This window comes from Lycorma delicatula, chromosome 8 (assembly GCF_047948215.1).
Source record: "Lycorma delicatula isolate Av1 chromosome 8, ASM4794821v1, whole genome shotgun sequence".
Lineage (NCBI taxonomy): Eukaryota > Metazoa > Arthropoda > Insecta > Hemiptera > Fulgoridae > Lycorma > Lycorma delicatula.
The window spans coordinates 103,801,788-103,814,431 of record NC_134462.1 but is presented as its reverse complement, the minus strand read 5'-3'; the positions used below and the strand labels follow the sequence as shown (position 1 = coordinate 103,814,431).

The 12,644-nt window shown below is 33.2% G+C and overlaps 1 non-coding gene across 1 annotated transcript; it reads right to left on the bottom strand.

Moving 5' to 3' along the window:
* Positions 1-3,553: 3,553 nt before the first annotated feature.
* Positions 3,554-3,701, bottom strand: LOC142329625 (U11 spliceosomal RNA). Its single transcript, XR_012757539.1, has one exon. It is a non-coding gene; the product is annotated as a U11 spliceosomal RNA (small nuclear RNA).
* Positions 3,702-12,644: the final 8,943 nt, after the last annotated feature.

Genomic DNA, 12,644 nt, shown 5'->3' with positions numbered 1-12,644 from the left:
ATTCTTTATTACAAATCTAACTGAACTAAAATATAATATTTCACGCTTATTTTATTTTTCCTCGTTTCCATTTCACTGTTAGGTTAGGTCGTGTTTAGAACTGTAAACATAGTTCGTTAACTTTGCCACTTATTACCGATGAATTACGTGATGAATATCTAAATTTATATTTTTTGGGGAATTCCGAGTTTAAAGGATTAATGGGTTTGAATTTTTTTTTGAAACCGGCATTTTTTTTAAATTTTCGGTAAAAAATGAAGATATCAACTTGATTTTTGGTGTGTATAATTTTCATGTAAATATCTAAAAACCAATTTCAAGGTCGAAAATCGACCTTGAAAGGAGTGAAGAGAAGTAAAAAGATTTTTTGCAATGATTGCAAATTTTCCCTATTTCCGACTCCGACTATATTAAACGAGATATTCACTAGTCTGAGGGTTGCAAATATTCTTCAGATTAATTATTTAAAAACTATTTTCGGGTTTTTTTAAATTTCGGTTTTTTAAGGAGTGCGACGGTGTACGGCGCGGCGGCTCAACCAATTAACTGTTACATTGTGTGAGATGCGACTGGCTTCACCTGCCTCCAGTTACTTCACTAAAACACATAAAATAAATGTAATTAAAAAATTTTAAAAAAAAGAGAGAAGTACGGTTCCTCCTAGTGGTGTTTGTCGGGTAACGTAAAGAACCGGGAAAAATACATTTTTTAATTTAACCAGTTATAAGGAATATTTTTAAGATGAAGACCGTCTACTTTGAAACCCATATTCTTAGATCACTCAAAGTTTCGGGTCATGTGCTAACCAAACTGCTGTTCTGAAGAAATTACAACACACTGATATTTTTTATAAATTAAACAGCCTTTAATTTTTATTTATCATTAGTATCCTCACAAAATTTTGGGGTACATAAATTAAAATCTAATAATGTGTTAAACAAAGATGGTACACCAATATATAATACGAAAGGTAAAGTCGATAGATGGGTGGAATATATCGAAGAGTTATACGGAGGAAATGAATTAGAAAATGGTGTTATAGAGGAAGAAGAGGAAGTTGAGGAGGATGAAATGGGGGAAACAATACTGAGATCTGAATTTAAGAGAGCATTAAAAGATTTAAATGGCAGAAAGGCTCCTGGAATAGACGGAATACCTGTAGAATTACTGCGCTGTGCAGGTGAGGAAGCGATTGATATATTATACAAACTGGTGTGTAATATTTATGAAAAAGGGGAATTTCCGTCAGACTTCAAAAAAAGTGTTATAGTAATGATACCAAAGAAAGCAGAGGCAGATAAATGTGAAGAATACAGAACAATTAGTTTAACTAGTCATGCATCAAAAATCTTAACTAGAATTCTATACAGAAGAATTGAGAGGAGAGTGGAGGAAGTATTAGGAGAAGACCAATTTGGTTTCAGGAAAAGTATAGGGACAAGGGAAGCAATTTTAGGCCTCAGATTAATAGTAGAAGGAAGATTAAAGAAAAACAAACCAACATACTTGGCGTTTATAGACCTAGAAAAGGCTTTCGATAACGTAGACTGGAATAAAATGTTCAGCATTTAAAAAAAGTTAGGGTTCAAATACAGAGATAGAAGAACAATTGCTAACATGTACAGGAACCAAACAGCAACAGTAATAATTGAAGAACATAAGAAAGAAGCCTTATAAGAAAGGGAGTCGGACAAGGATGTTCCATATCTCCGTTACTTTTTAATCTTTACATGGAACTAGCAGTTAATGATGTTAAAGAACAATTTAGATTCGGAGTAACAGTACAAGGTAAAAAGGATAAAGATGCTACGATTTGCTGATGATATAGTAATTCTAGCCGAGAGTAAAAAGGATTTAGAAGAAACAATGAACGGCATAGATGAAGTCCTACGCAAGAACTATCGCATGAAAATAAACAAGAACAAAACAAAAGGAATGAAACGTAGTAGAAATAACAAAGATGGACCACTGAATGTGAAAATAGGAGGAGAAAAGATTATGGAGGTAGAAGAATTTTGTTATTTGGGAAGTAGAATTACTAAAGATGGACGAAGCAGGAGCGATATAAAATGCCGAATAGCACAAGCTAAACGAGCTTTCAGTAAGAAATATAATTTGTTTACATCAAAAATTAATTTAAATGTCAGAAAAACATATTTGAAAGTGTATGTTTGGAGTGTCGCTTTATATGGAAGTGAAACTTGGACGATCGGAGTATCTGAGAAGAAAAGATTAGAAGCTTTTGAAATGTGGTGCTATAGAGAATGTTAAAAATCAGATAGGTGGATAAAGTGACAAATGAAGAGGTATTGCGGCAAATAGATGAAGAAAGAAGCATTTGGAAAAATATAGTTAAAAGAAGAGACAGACTTATAGGCCACATACTAAGGCATCATGGAATAGTCGCTTTTATATTGGAAGGACAGGCAGAAGGGAAAAATTGTGTAGGCAGGTCACGTTTGGAATATGTAAAACAAATTGTTAGGGATGTAGGATGTAGAGGGTATACTGAAATGAAACGACTAGCACTAGATAGGGAATCTTGGAGAGCTGCATCAAACCAGTCAAATGACTGAAGCCAAAAAAAAAATCCTCACAAGCATGAGATTAATGAACATAGCGGGGTCCAAGGGGCAGAGCCCTCTGGCTAGACGGGAAGGGTAAGCGAAGCGAGCTACGCTAATATCCCCTGACCACCAAAGGGAAGTAACCATATTGTACGAGCGAAGCCGCGACGGGGATACTAGATTGGGGATTATAATACAATTTTTTCTTTACCTTTATTAAGTTTTTTTTATCAGTTTATACTGTATTTTTTAATTCATTAATAAGATGGATTGGTCTAACAAGATTGTTCAATTTTCTTATCTTCCTTTTTTGTGTTTTTCTTTATTTAAACGTTCGGCATCAATTCGTTGTTTATCGTATATTCCTTCTATATTTTTAATACAAATTTTTATTTCCGTTTAAACAGTATTTAGTGAAACTATAAAAATAATATTCTTGATTAAATAATTTTTATTTATAAATAAATAAATAAATTTTCTATTAAAAAAATATTGTGGTTGAAGCCGCATTGATATCGCGGGTGAAGCCGCGACGGGGAACGCTAGTTATTATATTCGCACACACACACACACACACACACACATATATATATATATATACACACACACACACAAAACTGAAATAATATCATTAGGAAGATTAAAAAATATTCAATTATAAAGCGAATGATAGCCGCAACTAATAATTCAGAAAATTTCAAAGCGAAATCTAGAAAATTCTATTTTCTAGATTTTTATAAAATTTAAGATGTTTATCATTATACACATATAATAATAATAATGTACACATCGCAGTGTATTTTTTTAATAACTTAAAAGCAATTTATTTTCATTTATTAAAAATTAATATTATTTATTTACAATTTTGAAATATGTGAAATCAAATATATGAATTTTTCAAAATAGATTTAACCGATTTTAATAAAATTTTAATATTTTTATTTCTGCAAGGGGAAGTAAAATTTTAGGTTAAGTATGATTTTATTAAGAGCATAAATGGCTTGTAGGCAACCAACTGCCCCACGTGTTCAAAAATTTCGGGCTGAGTATTGCTTGATAGCCATACCCTACTCACCCACGCTGCCGTAAGGCAACATGAATCCGTATGCCATGCAAGTGGCAAGCGCCCTTTTTTGGGTACCGCTTCCTTAATATCCCGGGTGGCTAGGGTTCCGGCTTAGGCATTGGATTGGTTGAAGGTAGGCGCACTGGCATTGTGCCACGGTTATATCGGTATTGTTTGTGATTCGTTTTGCGGCTCCCGCTGGTGGTGGTGACCGTGCCGCCGGGGTATGTTAATCCGTGCGACCGGTAGCGCGGCTTCCCTCCGCCGGTGGTGGTCCTGACTGTGAATTGGTAATGCCACACGAGACACCATGATGGGACCGAGTGGTGGTGAGGGGTTTGTCCCCGGTTCCTGCGCGGACCGGAATGAGGTTACGTTCTCCTTGTTAGGTGACCTAAATTGGTCGACTTATTTGGGTGTAGGTCTGAATTTCTATGTTGCGTAAGATACAATTTTGATCGGTATGTGTAGCAACTTTAAACTCGTTCGTTTTCTGAGGCATTCACAGTTACGAACGGTGCTGTCAAATCTGGACTAGGCGCGCGGTTTCGGTCAGTTAGTTTGAGGGAATTATTATAAGTTGGATGTGAAGATATCCGTTTGAGGCCTACGTGAAGGCGAAATTTGATTTGTATTTTACTGATGCAAATGTCTGCCGAGACATTTTCATCGGTGGCATCCCGACCGAGGCCTGGCTGATGACTGTGAGATGTAATCAGTTAGAGGGTCTAAAGATGACCTCCGGTAAAGCCCCTTAGGCCTTGGAACTGAGGGGATGGTGTGCTAGGGTGGGTGTCTTTTCCCTACGGGGTTGGGATACCGCCTCCGTGGCGTTAGGAGTAATGTCTCGGCCTTTCATCCGGAGGCCCCGGGTTTGAATCCCGGTCAGACATGGCATTTTCACATGCTACTTGTCATTCATCTAATCTCTGAAGCAATATTTAACGGTGGTCTCGGAGATTAAAAAAAAAAATTAGTAGCTAAAAGAATGAAAACAATGATTATTGAAGAACAACATATTTAAGAAGTTTAATTTATTTGATGTAAGTGAAAGTAATTAAGCCTAAATTAATGAACTTTGTAACTATTTAAACATTTTGCCGATTCAGATACATATATCTCACACATTCTAAATCTTTTTAAAGATATTTGCCCTTTAAATTTATCGAGAAAATTTCTTACTTATCGGTAAATTTTATTTTTAACTAAATTAGTTATAGAAATTTTTAAAAGTTTATCATAATGAAAAAAAATTTAACAATGCTATAGGCTAAAGCGCGATAAACAAAAATACTTTTATCAAGCGCGAAAAACCAATATATGTACATAATAACATCATTAATGATTTTTAATCGGTCTAATTTTATATACATTATAAAAATTTATGTCTGTCTGTTCGTCTATTAAATATAAACACAAAGATATTTTTTAATTTTGTGTGAAAAAATTTTTTACACAACGATTTTTTTAAAATGGTCCAGACCCTTGGACCACTAATCGCAATAATTTGATGGACATAATTTTCTTTATAAGTATATCAAATTTATATTGTTGACAGTCCAGAGCCCAAACTACGCACCAATTACGAGCATGCAGGACTGTCATTTTGAATTAAGTTGACAGTTTCAGGAGTCTATACAATTAATAATTATAAATAGTGTGTATGAATTTGTCCTCTATTATTATGATAGATCAAAGTTTATAAAGCGTAAACACACTGATGTACAGAAGTATTACCTGAAGTATTGTTGGCACGTTAATAGCACAAGGGATAGTATTTCACAGAAGTATGTCGTAAGTTGGAAAAATCCAATCGTATTGGTTGTTTAATTTATTTCCATTACGCGCATCAGCTGAGTTTTTTAAATTCTGACGAGTAATAAATTACTTTAAATAGATAAATTTAAGTAAAGAAATAGTAGTTGTTTTAAAAATTTCTAAAACGGTTTTAATTTGGGCATTTATGAGTGTTAGGAAATTATAAAGGTTAGAAGAGAACACCGTGGCCCTTAAAAAACCTGTTCTCAGTTTGAACTATTTAGCTTCCTTTTAAAACATGTTTAACAAACTTTTACACCTAAAATGTACGAGTAGGTTAATTATCTAAAAAAGTAATTTTATTCAGTTTAAAGTACTTCGTTACGTAAAAAATTATGATAATCGGTTTAAAGCAATTGTTGCATAATTAAATAGATTATTACACAAGATTTTGAACACACACCCACATATATATACACACACACACACACACACACACACTCTCTCTCTCCCTCTTTCTCTCTCTCTTTCACACACACGCGTGCACACACAGATTAGTTTCTTTTCACCCATTAGTTAATCTCCCCACAGAAGATTGCCTCGATAAAACGAATGAAACTAAACGAAAACTTTAGTCAGAGATTAATATATCCGTCAACTATAATCAGATATTATTACTTTACCTAGAGTGGCGGAGTAGTAACGTCTTTCATCCGGAGGTCCCGGGTTTCTACCATAGTCAAAGATGATATTTTTCATACGCTACAAAATTTCATTTTTAAATTCCAAGTACAAGCTTCAAAGCTTCTGTGTTAATTCATCACCAAAAAAGCACATTTTATAAATTATATAAAGAGTGGAAGTTTTTGTTATCTATTCCATGTATAAAAAAAAGAGAACCTTACTCCAACATTTTGCACGAAAGGAAAATATTGATTAGAGCAGAAATAAATATATGTTGTAATAAGACCGGTATAACGGACGTGAGTAACGGATTTCTACCAATTAAGAAGAAAATAGTAGAAAATATAATAATGGGAGGAATACAGAAAGGAACTAAAAGAAACCCTTTTTTTTAAAGATCCGTTTAACAATCGTCTTTTGTAATACTGCCCATTGACACACTAAACAGATGTCGTTCCGTGAGAAAAGTTACCGGACCAAAGTTTGGAATTTCATGAGAAAATAAGAAAGCGGTCGATCATTCTCACACTTCGAGTTAGGTCCGGTCCGGTAGGTAAAGAAGATAGGAGTATAAATTCTCCGGGGAAGACGGATTAAAAGTCAGTTCCGCGAGGAGAGTCTGCGATGTCAATCTGCGAGATGTTTATTCTTCGAGGAGGTCAGTGAAGGAGAGAATTTCGTGTGCAGGTTCGGTGTAACTATACCCACCGGGTTGGTCTAATGGTGAACGCGTCTTCACAAGTCAGATGATTTGGAAGTCGAGAGTTCCAGCGTTCAAGTCCTAGTAAAGTCAGTTATTTTGTACACGGATTTGAATACTAGATCGTGGGTACTGGTGTTCCTTGGTGGTTGGGTTTCAATTAACCACACATCTCAGGAATGGTCGAACTGAGACTGTACAATACATATAAGACTGTACTCTTACATATCATCCTCAGAAGTATTATCTGAAAGGTAATTACCGGAGGCTAAACAGGAAAAAGAAAGGAAAGGTTCGATGCAACTAAGGTGACGCCACGAATAACTCCAGAATACGAAAACATGAAATGGTTTAGTGAGTTACTGTGAGACTATAAGTGAAAGAGATAATGTACTAAATCTCATTCAAAAACTGTTAGGGTAGTTTTATTTGTGAACAACAAACGTGTTGGCAGTGCAAGGATTTTGTACTCGTCTTATTTGTTGTTGTTAATATAAAACTAGTGTTAAGACTAGCGGTTATGCTAATGTCTTTTGTCAATTGGAATGAATTCTGCCTTTCCATTTTATTTATCTACCTATGAATAAATCCTGACGAGTACTTTAAATTCTGTTTTGTATATAATCTCTGATTATTATTATTACTCTTATTATAAGCATTTATGATTATTTGTTTGGTATTGACATTTAATATTATTATTTTTTACTAATGTTGCCATTATAGTCATTATCCTAAATATTATTGTAAGATCTTTTGTTGTCTGTTATTATTATTCTGGTTGTAATTATATAAACATTTTCTATTGTTAATCTCTCAATATTCTGATCAAGCCGCGTACACGCGACAATATAACAAAAGAATTCTGATTTATTGTTTATAAGAAATATTATGAACGAATACTTGCCGATTTTGCTAGTTTATATATATAGTGTTTCATTTTAATCGCTCCAGGCGATTTCCTCGTAAACTACGCACAATAAAATTAAAATTACCTAACAAAAGTTACTGAGATTGTAGAGGGACACCTCATGGTGGTGGATTTGACCTTGAACTTGACCTTATTTAAAGGTTAACACGATATTTTCAAGTGGAATGACCTATTTTTTACCCCAAAATGAAAAGAGAAAAAAATTTTACATTGGAGACCTGTTTTGAATTTCATACGGCTAGTCATCAGAGATAGTGTTATATGAATTAGACGTTTTTGGAGGTCCTACAATATTCGTGGAATATTTATATTCCAGGCCATTTATCTCGCAAACTATGGGAAATAGCATAAAAATGACTTTATACTATCGCATAACACTATCTCTGATGGTTAGCCGTATACCTCCAAAAAAGTTCCAGATCATATGTGTGGACTACATCTTCCAGTAAAGTTTTTTTCGGCTCTTTTCATTGGTGGGTCAAAATCATTATATATACGAAGGTTATTTTTTTTTTGAAGGTCCGATTTGTCGCGAAATAAAAACCCGTGCAAAAATCGGATGAACCTTTGCGCATATGTGTTGCGCAGCGTCTCTAATATGGCCTTCAATCACGCCGCGTCACATAGTTTAGTTCTGAACACGCAGCTAGCACGTAAACATGTCTACAACAATAGCATCTTCCGCCAAGTGTGAAGGGCGTGCGGTAATTCGATTTCTTCAGGCTGAGAGGTGTAATGAGGCTGAAATTTATCGACGAATAAGTAATGTGTACGGTGAAACTTCAATGAGTGACAGCAAAGTGCGACAATGGTGCAGGAACTTTAAAGCCGGACATGCTGATGTTCATGATGCAGGCGGTCAGAGAAGGAAGCGAGTGTCAACCGATGATCTCGTTGAGCGAGTGGATGAGGCACAATGAGTGGATTCGAGAAAATCGTCGGTTCACAATTTTTGTATTGAGTGATTCGTTTCCTGAAATTTCAAGGTCAGCTCTCTACACCGTTGTGAGTGAGAGACTTCAGTACCGCAAACTGCGTGCGAGATGGGTTCCCAAGATGCTGTCCGACCATCACAAAACAATGAGAACGGACGCCTCCCTAACGTTTCTCCAGCGCTACCACAATGAAGGAGAAGATTTTTTGAACAAAATTGTCACAGGGGACGAGACAAGGGTCCATTTCGAAACTGAAGAAACAAAAGAACAATCCAAACGGTGGATGCATTCTCATTTTCCCAGTAAATCAAAGAAGTTCAAGCCAACCTTCTCCAACAGAAAGCGTATGGCTACTGTGTTCTGGGACCGGAATGGAGTTCTCTTGGTGGAATTCATGGAACGTGGCACGACCATCACTGCGTGACTCTTCAACGTCTACGAAGGGCGATTCAGAATAAGCGGAGAGGAACGTTGTCATCAGGCATTGTCTTTCTCCATGACAATGCTCGGCCGCACACTGCAGCTGTAATAAAGAAGCTCCTGCAGCGTTTTCGTTGGGAAGTTTTTGATCACCCACCATACAGCCTGGACTTGGCTCCATCCGATTTTCACCTCTTTGCTCACATGAAACGCTGGCTAGGAGAACAACATTTTGGCACAGACATCGAGCTGCCGACCGGCGTAGAAACATAGCTGAAAACACAGGCGGCTCCGTTCTATGACGATGGTAGTATTGGAAAGTTGGTACCACGCTACGACAAATGTCTAAATCGGAGTGGCGACTATGTAGAGAAATAGCGTAACTATGTTAAGTACTTGTTACAAATATAATTTTTTTTATTTTCACTGTGGTTTTAATTTCGTGACCGATCGAACCTTGAAAAATAAATAACCCTCGTATATAATTTATAAAGATAAATAAATAAATTTAAAGTTGTCCCTTTTGCTTTCTCGACGAAAGAGTACAGCTAGAATAGTTACATTAAAGGGGAAAGTATGGTGATTATATCAAACATGGGATATCTGGTTTTTTCAAAATCTTTACGTTTTTGGGTTCAACTAGTTCATCTAGACCACAAAGTCATATGTATGTATGAATGTATATATGTATTTACGTGCGTCGCACTGCTTTTGATCTTATATCTCAGGACTGACCGAACCGATTTTCTTCAAATTTGGCTCAATTATTTCTAAAAATGGGGTATTGACCATATTCATTTTTATTTTCAAAATTCGTTAATAGGTTTTTAGATTAATAGGTTAATAGATTTTCTTTGGAGGCATTTTAGAGAAAAGTTTATTAAAGCGAATTTGTTGCCTATAATGCATATGTAAATAATCCAAAAATGTTTTTTCAAAAAATCAACCTCCATCTCTTTTAAAATTGAAATATATGTTTTTTTTCTTTTGCTATTCTCCCTTCGGTAAAAATATTTTTTTTTAACATTTTGAAAGTTTATATTTCATATATAGAGCTATCAAGAAATGTTTACAATTTTTTTAAATTGTAGACCCCGGACCTAAAATACATATATTTTTTTAAATTTTCTTTTATTCTTCCGTGTTCGAAGTAAAGGAAGTATTAGGATGGCGAAAAATGTCGATTTTCAGATTTCAACGGAAATATCCATTTTGACCATCCCTGAATCCATTATTACTTGTTTCGGCGTGACGTCTCAACGTACGTATCTCGCATAACTCAAATGCATTGTGTATCTCGCATAACTCAAAAACGATTAGCAGTAGGATGTTGAAATTTTGAATTTAAGACTGTTGTAACAACTAGTTCTGCATCTCTCTTTTTGATTGCAATCGACTGAACTAAAAGTGTCTAAAAACATCCAAAATCCAAAGTTTTTTGGATTTTGGACTTTTTCTTAACTGCAGTAATAAGCCCTCATTGAGAGCTCTTCAACGATGTATCATAAGTGATACTTATTTTCATTGGTTTCAGAGTTATAGCCAAATAAAATTGTAATTAATAAAATATTTGGATCTTACAAGGGGAAGGCACATCGGTTCGAATCAGACTTCATCTCCTTTCTTTTTTAACGGTTTTTGTTTTTAGTTAAATATATTGATTTATTAATAATTATTAACCTCTGATTTTAAAACATTTTTACGATAAATAATAAATTCAATAATAATAAAAAAAAATATGAAAAAAGACAGAAGTTATTAATGAAATAAAATTTTATGTATTTCATTTTTTTTAAATTTGTGTATGTAATTTAATAAGTGTACAAGGAAGTTATGTGGTGTCCGCATCAGATTTTTTATTTTAGCCTCTATTGTGTAGGAGGTGTTAGATTTACAGAAAATTTTACTTAAGTAAATTTGTTAAGCTTAACTTATATACGAATATTAAAAAAATATTTTTTTAAATTTATTCCCCACTTCTAAAAATTATATATTCTATTTTTGACTGTAATTTTTTTAATTTTTATTATTAATTATTTTATTGTATTTTTCTTCAGCACTAAAATAATTAAAATTAAATTAGCTTTGGCACTTATATTATATTCCGGATTCAAAATGAAAAATAATTTTTTTCATTACTTTCATAAAAGTTAGACTTAATTTCTTCAATACTTTTAAATAATTCTCTTTTAGATTAATTTTAAAAAAAATTAAATAAAAGTCACACCCTTAAACTGGTTTTTTTTTTTTTTTTTTAGTTTTGTATTGCTTCAGAGGATGTTATGAATGATTTTGTAGCGTGTGTGAAGATATCATGCCTGACCACAATTCGAACCCGGGACTTCCGGGTGAAAGTCCGAGACGTTACCACTGGCGCCACGGAGGCCGGTACCCTTAAATGTTTGAATTGAAAAACCTGTTGTATGACTTGACCGGCCTAGCCAGCCAAGTCGGAAATTAATTCAATACTTTGCCTGAATTTTTTAATGTTAATATAAGTACGTATTAAAAGATCTGATTACATATATATATATATATATATATATATATATATATATATATATATAATTTTAAAAAAATGAAATAAACAAAAAAAAATATTATGAGAACTTACGAAAAAATACGTTTCAATTCTCAAAATTTTTTTTTTACCATCTTAGTCTTAAAATACTGTTAAATTTCAATAAAAGTCGAACAATAATAAATTTCTGTTTTATTGTCTTATATTTCGTAATATATTAAAAAACCTTCTACCCAGTTATTTTAATCTTTATTATCATTAGCCGGAAAAATTATGAAATACTTTGTCAGCTTTTTTATCTATTATTCTAATCTAGTATTATTAAAAGTAAAAAAACAAACAAAAAATAGTACTGAAATTAAATAATAGCAAATGTAAATTTAACTATTATATTCTAAAAGTTTCCTTATTAAAAATTTTGGCTCATAAAAAAATAAGTAAAACCTGTTTACAAGATATATATTTAATAAATTAAATGAATAAGTATAGTAAGCTGTTTGGAAAAACCAGAGGTACTGTGAGACAAGCGATAATAATAATAATACTAATAATAAATAACTTGTCCAATCGCCCAAGGTTCTCCCATGGCCATTTTGTATATATTTTAAGCCTACTGCCTGATATGCATGTACAATATAAACACTTGTGTATATAACTACACAACATCGCTTACAGTTTTAACTTTCTAAACAAAGGAATTCTATTTGTAAATAAAACACTGTTAACTGTTTTAAAAACAACGCATTCTATGACATTTACAATGAATGAATTTAACCTGGTAAAATAGGTTGATGACAATATACTTAATGTATGTTTACATTTTTAGCATTTTATTACGTAACTTACGTTAAACAGCATAAAAGTAATTTATTTAATAAAGAAAAATCTGCGCGAGAATTGCGCAAGAATTTTTTAAAAAAATCTTAATTATTATGATATTTGTTTCTTGAAATTTCATTATAATTATACAAGTTTTATTAATGGATTATTACAATTTTTTTTAGTTTTTTAGAGAACTAACAAATCAACAGTGATTTAAAAAATAGACAAAAGATAAATATTAAA